Source organism: Planococcus citri, chromosome 1 (assembly GCF_950023065.1).
Source record: "Planococcus citri chromosome 1, ihPlaCitr1.1, whole genome shotgun sequence".
NCBI classification, from domain to species: domain Eukaryota; kingdom Metazoa; phylum Arthropoda; class Insecta; order Hemiptera; family Pseudococcidae; genus Planococcus; species Planococcus citri.
In genome coordinates this window covers 7,169,627-7,185,631 of record NC_088677.1, presented here as the reverse complement: position 1 = coordinate 7,185,631, position 16,005 = coordinate 7,169,627, and the positions used below count along the sequence as shown (strand labels likewise).

At 38.1% G+C, this 16,005-nt stretch overlaps 1 protein-coding gene across 2 annotated transcripts in view; it reads right to left on the bottom strand.

The window, feature by feature from the left end:
- LOC135846314 (leucine zipper putative tumor suppressor 2 homolog) overlaps nucleotides 1-16,005 on the bottom strand; it is a 68,454-nt gene that overhangs the window by 32,905 nt on the left and 19,544 nt on the right. The window lies entirely within an intron of this gene.

Here is a 16,005-nt window from a genome sequence, read left to right as displayed (position 1 = left end):
ATAGTTTCCATCTGAAAAAAAAAATAATAATAAAAATATATATGAAAAGCGTCTTTTCGCGATCTTTCTTCTTGACTTTTCTTAACAAAAAAATACAACTGAGTTCCCAATAAAGCTCACACTGGGGGGGGGGGGTTGGACAATTTTAATAGTTTCCATCTGAAATAAAAAAAATATATAATACGTATGAAAAGCGACTTTTCGCGATATGTTTTCGCGAATTTTTTACACTAACTCCCTTTTTTTACCGAAAAAAAAAAAATAAAAATGTTTCCAATAAATCTCAAACGGGGGGGGGGGGTGGTTTAATAGTTTCCCATGTTGAATAAAAAAATGTGTGAAAAGCGATTTTTCGCGACTTTTTTTTCACCAACCTCTTTTTTTCAATGAAAAAAAACTGGGTTTCCATTTCCAATAAAGCTCACACTATTTTTGGAGGGGGGGGGGGGTGTTGGACAACTTTTAATAGTTTCCATCTGAAATAAAAAATATACATGAAAAGCGAATTTTCGCGATCTTTCTTCTTGACTTTTCTCAACGAAAAAAACTGAGTTTCCAATAAAGCTCACACTTGGGAGGGGGAGGGGAGGGTTTGGACAACTTTCAATAGTTTCCATCTGAAATTTAAAAAATATATAATATGAAAAGCGACTTTTCGCGATATTTTTTCGCGACTTTTTTTTACTAACCACCTTTTTTTAACAAAAAAATGTGTTTCCAATAAATCTCACACTTGGGGGGGGAGTTTTTGGACAGCTTTTAATTTTAAAAAAATGTATGAAAAGCAACTTTTCGTGATCTTTTTTTGTGACTTTTTTTTCACTAATCCCATTTTTTTAACGCTTTTTTTAACGAAAAAAACCTGGGTTTCCAATAAGGCTCAAACTGGGGGGGGGGGGGGTGGACAACTATTAATAGTTTCCATCTGAAATAAAAAATATATATCTACTTACATAAAGCGACTTTTCGCGATCTTTTTTCGCGACTTTTCTTGACGAAAAAAAAACCTGGGGTTTCAATAAAGCTCACACGGGGGGGGGGCAGTGCTTGGACAACTTTCAATAGTTACCATCTAAAAGCTCACACTTTTTGGGGGGGAGGGGGGTTTGGACAACTTTTAATAGTTTCCATCTGAAATAAAAAATATATATCTATGAAAAGTGACTTTTCGCGATCTTTCTTCTTGACTTTTCTTAACAAAAAAAAACTGGGTTTCCAATAAAGCTCACACTTTTTTGGTGAGGGGGGGGAGGGTTGGACAAATTTCAATAGTTTCCATGCGAAATTTGAAAAAAAAAAAAAAAAAAAAGTGTATGAAATACATACTCTAAGGACATTGCAAAAAATGAGACAAAAACGATTTTTTCTTTCGTATTTAAATTGTGTTATCCAAATTTCCGATCTTTTTTTTTTCCTTTTCTATCTACTTGACTTTTTTCTGTTTCAAGACCTTAATAATTCTTCAATTGTTCTTTTTCTAGTAATTTCAACGACTAATTTTTCTTCTTATTTACCTTTTAATTTATATCTTTGTGCTTTTTATGTACATAGATGCAAGCCTGAATACCTACAATACTTTTTATGTGAGAAGTTCATTCTTTCACTTTAAAACTTTGAAAGTTGAATGATTATTTCTTCAGAAATTCGAACGAAGCGAGAATAAAAGCTTTCAAAAATTTGTATTTTGAAAAGTAAAAAAACATGTTTTTCTTTCATCGCGAGCCCTTCTTTTGCCCGACCCTCTGGAATGAGGAAGTTGGGGGTAAAGTGCCCTCTTTGGCCTCCTCTCGACGGCCCTGCTCCTCCAGCAATCTAACAATAATTTCTAGAAAATTACAATGGGTGCTTAGTGCTTATTTCTGAAAATACGTTTAAATGGCCCAAACTAGACGAGGGTAAAAGCACTCGAAATAATTGAATGATCATCTTAAAACTTATACAGGTAAGTAAGTATCTTTATTTCGTGGCAAATGAACTCAGCAATATCCGCGATTGATTTAGCCAACGATTTGAAAATATCTATACTATACAGCTGCAAGAAAAATAAATACCCAAAAAATACCCGAAAAATACACGAAAAATCGGAAAAAAATTCCCAGCCCGATCTATGGCACCTAGAGAGCTAATTTTTTTTTTAATCGACAGCTTAACGTCTCTAGAATATAGGAAAAATACGCGGGGGCAAAAATTTTGTAATTAAAGGGCCCAAATTTTGAGTTTAAATGGGTTGTTTTTGCCGTTTTTTCGATTATTCTCAAATATATCAAGAACGAAAAAGGCTAGAAGGGTGGATAATATCTCATTTTAAAGAGCATTAAATCCTGAACATTTCCCTCGATTACATTACCCGTCTAGAGTTTTTAGTTTTTGAGCTATTTTGAATCCAAATTTGAATTAAATTGAATTAAATTATCTCGAAAACTAAAAATGCTAGATGGGTACTGTCAACGAGGGAAATGTCCGAAAATCCATGCTCATTACAATGGCGAAGACAGATTAGCAAAAAGTTTATTATATCGTGCGATTTTGATCGATTTTTATGGCATTTTATTACAAAAAACCGTTAGGACGATGCGTGTACATTCACACCCACACAAGCATACGCACAACCACCAACGTAATTCCAGACATGATCACGCGACATGCGCGCGCATACAAACCTCCCACTCCTCCTCCAACAACGGAATTCTTCAGTGCAATGCGAGGATTATGATTTATGCATATCGATGAAGCGTGAAATTCTCAACAGAAACAGATACATATTATTGCTAATGTTATAATGTTAATCCGTCTGTCTTCGGTGCTTTGCTTTCGCGTCTATCATCTTTCATTTTAACATAAGTTTTAATCGAAGCATATACTTGGGAGCAAACCTCTTCTGAGAGTGAGCGAAGGGGGGAAGAGCGAGTTCCGAGGGCGAAGCCCGAGGAACGAGCATGGGGGTTGGGCCGCGAAGCGGCCAGGGGGCGTAGCCCCCTAGTTATTATATACGACTCATGACATTAAAAAATGGAGAAAAAATACGAATAAACGGAACCATTACGCAATTACTCACGCCAATTATTAATAAACAAGTTTTTACTTTCTACTGGAAAATATACGACTCGAGTGAAAAAATTGGTCGACTGGGTTTAATTGGATGTAAAGACTCGGTAGTATAAATTAAAATGACATAACACATAACCCTTCGTACGTATACGTATACATACTATACGAGTGCATACGTTTGAATCCTACTCGTAAATTGCCAGCAACCAGCATACGAGTACATAGATTAACGAGTCGGGTCTAATTAAGACATTGAAATATGGTTTATGAAAGAAGAAGATACTTATGCTGCGTTTAAAAATACAGTACCTTCTTCCTACTTGATCTAACTATAGTAACTACATATAAGCTGAAGATAATCTTATTGCAGTACCTATACCTAAGTTTTTTTCATTCTGCACAAAAAAGGGGGAGGGTTTACTACTTTTTTTTTTTACGTTTTCAACATTTAAAGGTGATCACGACGGATTAGCTTTGAACTTGAGACACGTTGACCGAGCAGTGTACTAAAAAGTCCACGTGTGGCTTCCCTGTTCAACGTTTCGTAAAAACTTGGAAGTAGGTATCGTATTTCTGCTGCTTGTTTATTATTGTTGGATAGGTACTAAAAAAGAAGCTTTGTGGGGTGAGCTGGAGAAGTGGAGAGGGAGGGGGTTGAAAACCAGCTATCCACCATCTTACCACTTTCTCGCTTAATTTCGAAGTTTATGACAAGCCAAAAAATTGTTAGCAAAAGTAATTATTCTGTGGTATGGTTCCTTACATTTTATTGCATCTCCACGCCTCTTTAAAGCTCTGCAAAATTGGATTTTTTTTGGGGCATTTTCAACGGTTGAATATTCCAATTTTTTATGTCATTTCTGGAGGAGCCAGACTCATTTGAAATTTTGTAACTTCGTACTATTCTGGATCCTCCAGGGGGATTTACAATTTCTGTAGAATGGAAAAAATTTTCCAGAAAGGTATAATATAGAAATGAAGTTGGGTTGCTAAAAATGGAGTTTTGACTAATTCTCGATCTATTTAACGAGTTTATCTGCATTTGGTAATGTAGGTAAAATAGGCTTGTGAACAAAATAAAAATAAAATAAAAACAGTGGACTTTGTTATTTAATACTTTTTTTACAGGTTTGTGAAAAAATGAAAAATCTTAAAAAAATTAAAAAACGTGCCAAAAGAAGCACCATGTACCTACGTGATTTTGAAAAAATAAAGCTTAACTAGGTACTAAACTAAAATTAATCAGTCCGCTTGTCAAAAAACACAATACGAATATTTGGCGATGTAACCGAAAAATAGGAACTAAAATTCTTACAATGAAAAAAATTGTCTGATGATAAAGTTGAAGCTGACATGAAGATTTACTACGGGATGAAATACTTTATTGTTGAGGTGGAAAAGTCCCTCATTTTACTACGTTGCTATCCTCTGGCAGCAAAGTCCCTCGCCAGGCTACATTGTACCATTATTCGATGAGAATAGCTGCATAAGAAATCCCAAATAAATTAGTTGTTGATTAAATAATGGAGACGCCGATGTAGGCGCTTTAAATTGAAGTAACAATTGGACCACAGTAGGTAAGTAGGTTTTCAAGAAATAGTAGACTCATTATTTTTTGAAACTTTACATTAGTCCACTCAATAAAATTGATGCAAATTAGATAAAAGCAAAACTACAAAAGAATGAGAGGCTTCGAGTAGAAATTTGAAAATAGAATACCTACTGGTGAAATTCATTTCCCTAGGTTTAAACCTTTTTTTGAATTTTTCACTACCTACTTTTTGATGTCCGTAGATACTTACAATTTGGAATTTGGAAATTGTTGTAATTTCATACATGGCCAAATTTCTATCTGTTTTCAAGTCGTATCTCTGTGGAGAGGTGTGTAAGATTTTCACCAAGTAGATGGTGCAGTATGGATGAAAGTTTCACCAATGGGAATGGTGGAAATTGCAGGTGAAGATGCCGCTGAAGCGAAGAATGAGTTGTGTGGAGGCGTCATGGTGGACTGGGATGTTTGTGTTTCCATTTGTTCATCAGTGTTGAAGATTCGTTGAGAGTTTGCGGTGAAACTGACAAATGTTGTGTTTGGTTGAGGTTCAAACTGTGCTTGAAGAGAATTTTGAATTGCTAGCAAAGCTTGTTGATTGTTCAGCCACATTCAAGACTCAATCCTGCTCTTCATATTCAGCATGCAAGTGATTTGATGCATTGTCATCATCAGTTTTGTCATCATGGCCAGCTGCTTTGCGCTGTTGTTCAACTACGTCTAATGGTTCCATGATCAGTTGATCTCGAACAGCAGTTACAAATTCTTCAAATTGGGTTGTAGCAAACATTGGTCCAAAGTCATCCACAATCGGACAAAATTCATTGAAGAAGTCCAATGGAGCCATGAGTTTAATTTGACTGTTGAAGATTCCTTGCCAATTGGCACGAAAGACGCGTTCGAAAGCGTGAAGAGTTCCTTTGTGTTGATTCTTAAAACGTATCATTGGCATGAGCAGTAGTTCTTGTACATGTTTCTTTTGAAATTGTCTAAGTAGCAAGATGAATTGCTGTTTGAACAAATAGGCAGACACATTGTTGTATGCGTCCCAATTTCCAATTGAAAGTATAATCCGTGGTGGGAGTAGCGGTAGGGAGGTGATAAAAGTGACCAGCTCGGCGATGCTTAAATCTCTGCGATAAAGCGAAGGATGTAGGTCATCACGCATATTGGGTTTCAAGCGCAAGATGTATTGCACCATTCCGTAGACAAAACCATCTCCCATCATTAAAATATCTTGCGCAGCAAGCGCTGTTTGAGCCGTGCGGTCTCGATTATGGATGCCCAAGAGCGTATACCGCATTGGGTATTGATTTAGGGGGTAGAATGGTTTCATCGAGTTGGAATCAATATTATACCTAGTTTGGAAGCGGTTGTGAGCTCGTCTGGTTTGCTCTTTCGGATCTCTGCGCTGATGACTATTCTGATCCTGCTGGGCTGGATTTGCTTGAAAAATACTTTGCGCTTGATGGTGCATGGCTCCAGCTGTGGGAGCATTCTGTTGCGAGATCAGTCTTCCTTGATTGTCGTACTGCGGATGATTTTGATCCAAAATGGGCATTGGTGGGTTATCTGGCAGTGGTCGAACGTTATCAAGATTTTGTGCTTGAATTTGAGCTTGTTGCTCACGTTGATATTGTTGGTACCCGCGCTGTTGGCCAACTGGATAATCACTTTGAGACATGCTGGTGGTGGGAGGGGGTGGTGGCATTGCTCCTCTCTGAGGTTGAATTTGAGTATTTGGACATTGTGTCAGTGCGACTGGTGGCGGTCGTGGTACCGGAATGTTTTCTTCACCAGGCATTTGGCTCGGGTTGTGTTGTAACATAGTTTGCCACGGCGGTCTATAATCGCAATTAGTGTGAGGAGTACTTGCAGTCAGTGCAGCAGCTGGGGCTGTGTAAGACGACGACTGTGCTCCCATCTGTACATCCAATTGCTTATCACCAACTGCAGGTATAAATGGTGCCATAGGAATACCTGGCGGCGCTGTGTAAGACAATGACTGTGATCCCATCTGTACATCCGATTGCATATCACCAGCTGCACCAGGTGTGGGTAAAAATGGTGCCGTAGGAATACCTGGCGGTGGGCGGATTGCAGCTTGATTGTTCGAAGTAGAGCTTTGAGGCAAAAAATGAGTGGTATGTGATGGTGACTTAGAGCGACTCAAATAACGACTGCTGGTCTGCGACGAAGGTCCTCTCAGGCGCATTGGCTGTGTTCCAGCAGCTGAACTAGCTCGAGCGTTTTCAAACTGATCTTCCAGCATCCCACCCTGTGCGATGGCTAGCTGGTACACGTTGTTTAGTTTCGAATAACGATCCTGCAACTCGTTGATATCTCGTTCGAAGCTGGATAACTGCTCTTGCATTGCAGCCATCGTTTCGCCACGATTATTGTATTTGTCCAGCGATAGCTGCACTTCGGCGATGAGCTTGGAATCGGCGATGTTGCGCATGTCAGTAGCCTGGAGTTTCATCATCAGCGGAAAAATTTGATTTTTTTGCAGCGGTACATGGCAATCCTGATGGGCGCATTTTACAGTTTTTTCGCAGTTATCATAGAAAACAGTCGGCGCATTGAACATCCAATCAACACAGGTCCTGTGATACAGATGTTTGCATGGCAAAGCTGAGAGTGCATCCGCGTATGCCTCAAAGGGTTTCTTAGGCAACGGCAGGTAAATAATTTCCTTGCAATATTGGCAGACTAAGGATGGATACACTGACATCTGTGGGTAAAGCAAAGCGAAATGCGCGGTTGTAGATAATCTAGTCAAATTAGCTCATATAAGAACTCAACCTGGAATAAATTGGGGGAAAATTTTTTTTCGCGCCAAAATGCTCAGGATGGTGTCCTAAATGACATACTAAAACCCACCCGAAATCCGCGTGGTGCTTCTCCCCCCAAACCCACATTTGTACCCCCTAGCACAGTTTTTCGCCATTTTCTCCACCGCATTGCATTTTAGCAAAAAATACGTGATTAGATAAAAGAATCTACATCAAATTTCCAATCTAATGATGTATCAACTTTCTTTGTATGTTCAAGAGGGGTGGAACTACAGCTATTCAAAAAAGGGGGGTTTCCTGAAAAATACATAAAGGATATAGGCGCCTAAGGGGGGTGAAATGGTACCCATTTTTTTATACCTATTAACAATCGAGATTGCGCGGTATACAACTTATTTCATAAACACGTTTTTTGGATGTATTTTTGACCCCCAACCTGCCCAACCAAACATCATGTACTTCTTTTGAAATTTTTGTTTTGGTGCGCCGTGCTGAAAATTTGAAAAAATGTGTTTTATGGGGGAGGGGGGTGATTTTGGAATTTTGTGAAACATGAATATCAATGAGTAGGGTGTCGTTTTCTTATGATTCGATACCGCTGAGCACGAATATGACGTCAGATTTTGTTTTACACCCACACGGCCCCTCCGTACCCCTCAGCCCCCGCTTTTTAACAATAGCGTTTTTTTCTTGTTTCCTATCACTTTTTTCGAAAAATTAACTCTATTCAATTTTAAAGAGCGCGTAAAATTTTATATGAAATTGATTCTACGAAATTTTTTGTACGACCCCCCCCCCAATGCAAAATACGCCTCTAATCCTTCAGTCGGTGTTTTAGCGATGTTTTTCCTAAAGTAAAATGGAAAATAATCGATACTTCGGCAGTATGTGTTTGATTAGAGGTTCAACTGCCTCCGTAGGATGCAATAACGGCTGACCAATTAACTCCTCCCCCCCCCCACAAAAAATTGAAAATAAAAATTTTCTGCAAAATTTTCTTATAAGGTAAACATCTTGCGTATCGTGTAAGTTAAAATTGGATAAGGTCTAATCGAAGAACACCCCCTCTCCCCCAACAAAACAATAACCTGGTATGTGTTGGGGAGGGGGGTGTCAATCGATTCCAAAAGGGAAGGGGGTGTGGATCTGAAATTTTTCACGCGCAAGTTTCTCCACTGTACCCACTTTCCATGCTGATATCAACTCGAACGCTTTCAGGTACCATTTCACCCCCCCCTCACCCTTAGACGCCTATATCCTTTATGTATTTTTCAGGAAGCCCCCCCCCTTTTTGAATGGCTGTAGTTCCACCCCTCTTGAACATACAAGGAAAGTTGATACATCATAAGATCGGAAATTTGGCGTAGATTCTTTTATCTAACCACATATTATTCGCTAAAATGCAATGCGGGGGAGAAAATGGCGAAAAACTGTGCTGGGGAACACAAATGTGGATCTAAGGGGAGAAGCACCACGCGGATTTAAGGTGGGTTTTAGTAGGTCATTTAAGACACCATCCTGAGCATTTTGGCGCAAAAAAAAAATTCCCCTAATTTATTCCAGGTGAAATCCCTATTTGACTGTATTAATAGTCCAGTAGAATTAGCAAAAAAATAGGGTCTATAGTGAATCTCTAGGTGGCAAGCTGATTTTTGGTACACTGGTCCATTTTGATGTCCTGAAAACGAATCCATGGAGTCCCCTACTGTCCCGGGTGTGTTTTTCCCCAAATTGTGGATCTTAGCTCCCCAAAATCGGTTTTTGACCAATTCATCGAAAAATATTGACTCTAGCGTAAAAATGGTTGAAGAATGTTGTTCTACGACGAATTTCCCACCAGGTGAGCCATGTATCGATTTTCCAGTCCCAAGGGGGGTGGACCTACGGCGCTTTGAACATAAGGGGATCTGTAATAGCGCTATTACATTAATTTTTAATATTGGTCGTAATATTTTTAATCGTTTAAAAATGATATGGGGGTACTTCTTTTTGTTTTTCTGAGATACAGAACGGACTATAGCGTCACCCCTCCCCCTCCCCTCCCCCTCACCATTCAGTTATCTGCCGATATAACGTATGTCCGGTGAATTGAAATGTATCTACAAAAAAGTGTAAAAATGTCAAATGGAATGTTGATACGCGTTTCAAAAGCCAATTTTAACGAAGCGTAACCGATTCTCCATCTTTGTGGATCCCAAGCCCCCCAAAACTTTTTTCAATCCATCTTCTTCAATATTGGTCAAATTAAAAAAATGCTACAATTGATATGTTCTAATCCATAAAATTTGCCATAAAATGAATCTTCGTTCATATTCTCGCCCTAATGGGGGGGGGCCTAAAACATTGAATAGGTACATACCTACTTTCTCGTTCTCACAATGTGCAAATCTCTAGTTATGAAATTTCCAATTCAATCGCAATAGGAAACGTAAAAATTTCAGATAAGATGGATACCTTAATCATTTTAATCAAATGTATGTATGTATAAAAGACAAAAAAGGTCTTCGCAACATTTTTTTCAATTTTAGATTTCAACTTCAACGTGTTTGCCTGAAAGTCCAATTGCTAGAAGATTTTCAAATTTTAATCACTGATTTAGAATCTCTTATGTAATTCTTCTGAAATTCCTTATTCAGTTTTGCTTCAAGTTCACTCACTAGTCAGTCTTGAGAAACGAGTCTCCACGGTTTGGTTGTTTCGCAAATAACCGAAAATATGGATTTCCTTCCCTCCCTTCCCCTCCAAACTTTTATATGTTTGAGATGAAAATTATTTTTTTTAGCAAGACTGTTGAAGGGAACACCTTTAAAAAGAGGTACGTAGAGGGAATTTCTGGTTCAATGTTACGAAATGAGATAGTGCCTCTTAGATAAATTTGGGAAGGTGGGAGGGGAGGAGGGAGTCTTCGTCATACTCATAATGTTTTATCAGGCGAATTATTTGACTTCTGTTACGAGATGTATTTTCCAAGTGTTTAGATAAAACTCTTCAATCCTTTCTTCTATCCCTTTCCTGAGTTTCCACCCTACTTTTTCACTGAATGTGATTTTCTGTCTTTGGTGAAGACTCCCTCCTCTCTTAACGTCACCCTTTCAAATTTATCTAAGAATTTATATAATTACTTATCTACCTAATTTCAAATTTTTACGTTTCATATTGCGATTGAATTGGAAATTTCATACCTACCTAGAGATTTTCACATTGTGAGAACGAGAAAGTAGGTATGTACCTATTCAATGTTTTAGCCCCCCCCCCCCATTAGGGCGAGAAATATGAACGAAGGTTCATTTTATGGCAAATTTTATGGATTAGAACATATCAATTGTAGCATTTTTTCAATTTGACCAATATTGAAGAAGATGGATTGAAAACAGTTTTGGGGGGCTTGGGATCCACAAAGGGGGAGAATCGGTTACGCTTCGTTAAAATTGGCTTTTGAAACGCGTATCAACATTCCATTTGACATTTTTTTTTTTTACACTTTTTTGTAGATACATTTCAATTCACCGGACATACGTTATATCGGCAGATAACTGAATGGTGAGGGGGAGGGGGGAGGGGTGACGCTGTAGTTCGTTCTGTATCTCAGAAAAACAAAAAGAAGTACCCCCACATCATTTTTAAACGATTAAAAATATTACGACCAATATTAAAAATTAGCGCTATTACAGATCCCCTTATGTTCAAAGCGCCGTAGGTCCACCCCCCTTGAGACTGGAAAATCGATACATGGCTCACCTGGTGGGAAATTCGTCGTAGAACAACATTTTTCAATCATTTTTGCGCTAGAGTCAATATTTTTCGATGAATTGGTCAAAAACCGATTTTGGGAAGGTTAAGATCCACAATTTGGAGAAAAGCACACCCGGGACAGTAGGGGACTCCACGGATGACGGATTCGTTTTCAGGACATCAAAATGGACCAGTGTACCAAAAATCAGCTTGCCACCTAGAGATTCACTATTCGATGCTAATTCTACTGGACTATAAGAGCACTTTACACAAATTTTTCGAAACGTTTGATATCTTAAAAGCATAGTAAGCTTATATGTAAAATAGGTATAAAAACATAAAACTCACCCTTTCAATTGAATTAGGTATGTTGTTTCCTAATCCAATCAAATGTATGGTCTTGTCATCCCACGCCTCGATGTCCTTAGGGTGCAGAAGGTAGGCCCTGTGCCAAATGGTGGCTGGTGGAAAAAAACCCTTCTCACAACCTATTGTTTCCGGTCACACGCGGTGTAGCAAAATTTTGCCACTGAATTCAAAATTTTCATACGAAATTACGCACAATTTACAGGCACGCGCGGGTACTAAAACATGCACACGTGGTTGCGAATTTATCCAAAGCAAAAAAGCATTAAAAGTTCGGATTTTTATAAATTACAAACGCGAAATGATTCTTTCGAAATAAATTCACATGATAACGCAAAACTAAACAGAAATCGCGCACTAATTAGTACTTTTTAGCACTCGAAACGCAAAATACTCTCGGAGGAGACGTTACTCGCAAGACGACAAAGAACATAATGATAAGGGTCTGGTTTTTGCGGCATTGCGGCATATGGCTCCCTGCAACCGGCTAGAGTAGCTGGAGCGGATTATCTCTTCCCCACTACACCGCGTTCGACTGTGGCGAGTTGTCGTGTACGTGCCCTAGACGTACAACAAAATGGCGGTGGTCGGTTCGTCACATGTTACATAATACATACGTACTTGTGTCGTAGTGTGTGTGAAGTTCGTTGGAGAATTACTAGGAAATTTCAACCCAGTTGTCCCAGCTGCTGTGAGCTTCTTATAGTTCGGCTAGGGCTCTATAGTTCGGCATATGACAATAGGAGTAATTGCGCCCCCCCCGCCCATCCACCGGGACAACGTCTTTTTTCTTAACGGGGACATCCTAAGGAACATTTTAAAGCAAACTTGCCCACAAAAAAGTTGGCCTTACTTACAAAATGGCGGTCATTTTGATTGACAGGTCAGCCAAAATCGCAGATTTTACGTTTCAACATAGGGCTGGTACGAAATTTTTCAAACCTTTCAAAGGTAGATCGAAAGATCATGCAAAAATTTATCACCTGTCAAAATTTCAAGTGCTAAAGTGCGTTTTTCGATTTTTGGTGAATTTTTGAAAATCGAATTTAGGCCAAAAACGAGGGGAAAAAATCAAAATTTTACGAAATTGACCAAGAAAGCTGAAATTTGGAGATACCCTATTTTCGACATGCCAAATCGATTGGAAACGGTTTCAAGCCGTTTTGAGCAGTTCTGGAGCCTCCAGCAGATTTTTGAAACTCGAAATTCCCACAAAATTCCATCGAATTGGAGTTGTAAAGCTGAAATTTATTCTAAAAACTAATTTCAATACGTTACGAAGTACTGCAGGTGGATTTCAAGTCGTTTTGGAGCCTCTAGCGTCTTTTTGAAGATTCCTGAAGTCTCCAGCAGATTTTTGAAACTTCAAACTTATACAAAATTTCATCAAATGGAGATGTACAGCTGAAATTTACTCTACACTACAATTTTAACACCCCCTGAAGACAACTTCAGGTAGGTTTAAGTCATTTTAGAGCCTCCAGCGACCTTTTTTGAAATTTACTGGAGCCTCCAGTAGATTTTTGAAACTTGAAATTTCTCCAAAATTTCATCAAACTAAGATGGAGAGTCGAAATTCATTCTGCAAACCAATTTTAATACGCTACGCCGCGAAGTTGACTGCTGGTGGATTTCAAGTCGTTTTGGAGCCTCCAGCGACTTCTTGAAAGGTTGTATGGCGTTTTTTTGGAAAATCGAAATTTCCTAAAAGTAGCTGGAAGCTTCAAAACTATTTGAAACCACCACGTGGTCTGCGAAGTAAATTTCAGATTGCCAACTCCATTTGATAAATTAATGTTGCGGGAATTTCAAGTTTCAAAAATCTACTGGAGGCCCCAGTAATTTTCAAAAAAGTCGCTGGAGGTTCTAAAATGACTTGAACCTACCTGAAGTCGTCTTCAGAGGGTGTTAAAATTGGCATATAGAGTAAATTTCAACTTTCCATCTCCATTTGATGAAATTTTGTGAAAATTTAAAGTTTTAAAAATCTGCTGGAGGCTTCAGGAATTTTCAAAAAGTTGCTGGAGGCTCTAAAATGACTTGAACCCATCTGAAGTCGTCTTCAGAGGGTGTTAAAATTGTAGTGTAGAGTAAATTTCAGTTTTCTGACTCAAGTCGATGAAATTTTGAGGAAATTTCAGGTTTTAAAAATCTGCTGGAGGCTCCAGGAATTTTCAAACAGTCGCTGGAGGCTCCAAAACCACTTGAAATCCACTTGTAGTCGACTTCAAAGAGTATTGAAATTAGTGGATAGAATGAATTTGTGCTTTTCAACTGCATTTGAGATTCTATGGAAATTTCCAATTTGAAAAAGTTGCTGGAGGCTCCAAATTGACTTGAATCCACTTGCAGTTGGCTTGATGGCGATTTGAAATTAGTTTGCAGAGTAAATTTTTGATTGCCAGCTCTTTTTGTTGAAATTTTTCAGAAATTTCAAGCATTGAAAATCTGCTGGAGGCTCCAGTAATTTCCAAAAAGTTGCTGCAGGCACCAGAAATGACCTGAAATCCATGTGCAGTTGACTTCAAAGAGTATTGAAATTAGTTGACAGAATGAATTTGAGCTTTCCATCTGCATTTGAGATTCTGTCTGTGGGAATTTCAAGTTTCAAAAATCTACTGCAGGCTCCAGTAATTTTCAAAAAAGTCGCTGGAGGCTCTAAAATGACTTGAACCCACCTGAAGTCGTCTTCAGCGGGTGTTAAAATTGGCATATAGAGTAAATTTCAACTTTCCATCTCCATTTGATGAAATTATGTGAAAATTTAAAGTTATAAAAATCTGCTGGAGGCTTCAGTAATTTTCAAAAAAGTCGCTGGAGGCTCTAAAATGACTTGAACCCACCTGAAGTTGTCTTCAGAGGGTGTTAAAATTGTAGTGTAGAGTAAATTTCAGCTTTACATCTCCGTTTGATGAAATTTTGTAGAAGTTTGAAGTTTCAAAAATCTGCTGGAGACTTCTGGAATTTTCAAAAAGTCGCTGGAGGCTCCAAAACGACTTGAAATCCACCTGCAGTACTTCGTAACGTATTGAAATTAGTTTTTAGAATAAATTTCAGCTTTACAACTCCAATTCGATGGAATTTTGTGGGAATTTCGAGTTTCAAAAATCTGCTGGAGGCTCCAGAACTGCTCAAAACGGGTTGAAACCGTTTCCAATCGATTTGGCACATCGAAAATAAGGTATATCCCAAATTTCAGCTTTCTTGGTCAATTTGGTGAAATTTTGATGTTTTCCTTCATTTTTGGCCTAAATTCGATTTTCAAAAATTCACCAAAAATCGAAAAACGCACTTTAGCACTTGAAATTTGGACAGGTGATAAATGTTTGCATGATCTTTCGATCTACCTTTGTAAAGTTTGAAAAAGTTTGTGCAAGTCCTATGTGAAAATGCAAAATCTGCGATTTCGGCTGACCTGTCAATAAAAATGGCCGCCATTTTGTAAGTAAGGCCAACTTTTTTGTGGGCAAGTTTGCTTTTAAATGTTCCTTAGAATGTCCTCCTTTAAGAAAAAAGTTGTCCCGGAGGATCGGCAGGGGGGGTGGGTGCAAAAAAAATTAACAATTTTTAGGTATTTTTAGCAACTTAAGATGATAAAGAGGCTTTTGAATTGTTAAAAGCTCAAATTATCGGCAAAAGGCATGATTTTTCGATAATTTTTGTGTCGAACCATTGTTGAAAAAGAGCTAGATTTTTTGGAATTTTTTGCTTAAAAAAACACACAACTTTCGGAGACTTTGACAATTCAAGCAAAAAGCCGGATTTACAGGAAATTAGTCACAAAAAAGCGAGGGTTTCGAGTACAATACATACCTACCTAATTTGAAAAAAAAGTATATGTATATAAAATAAAAAAATAATGAAAATCTTCAGCAATTTTGCTCATGTGAGAATTTTTTTAAAACGCCAAAACTTGCGAATGTTGGCAAAAAGACGGAATTTTTGGACACTATATTGGCTGTTTCTTTTTGCAAACGATGAGACTATTCAATATTTTTCAAGTAAAAAAATGACACTTCTCCTCCGCTGATTTTTGTCATTTTTTTCTATTGCTCAAAGACTAGAATTTTTGGCAATTTTTGACAAAAAGCAAACTATTGAAACATTTTTTGAAAAAAAAGTACCTATATTGGTACCCAGGACTACCTGAATTTCTGAATTTTTTTGCAAAAATAAGAGAATTCGTGACGTTTTATTTTTGGAATATTTGCAAAAACCAAGTCTGACAATTTTAGCAAAAAACAAGACTTTTTGGCAATTATTTATAAAAGATCCATCTCCGAGACATTCCTGGAGCCTCCACATGCAATTTTCAATTCCTCCAGAATTTGAAAATTTCTCCATAAGGCGCGAAAATGAACTCGGGCAGCCAAAAGAATGAGCTGTAGCTTATTCTAGACCTTTTAACGAGTTCATTCACATTTGTCACAATTTCCACATCCTCTCTCTGAGGATCCATATCTCCCTTCCAGGAGCACTTCCAAGGCTGAAAATTTTTCTAAGAGACTTCCATCT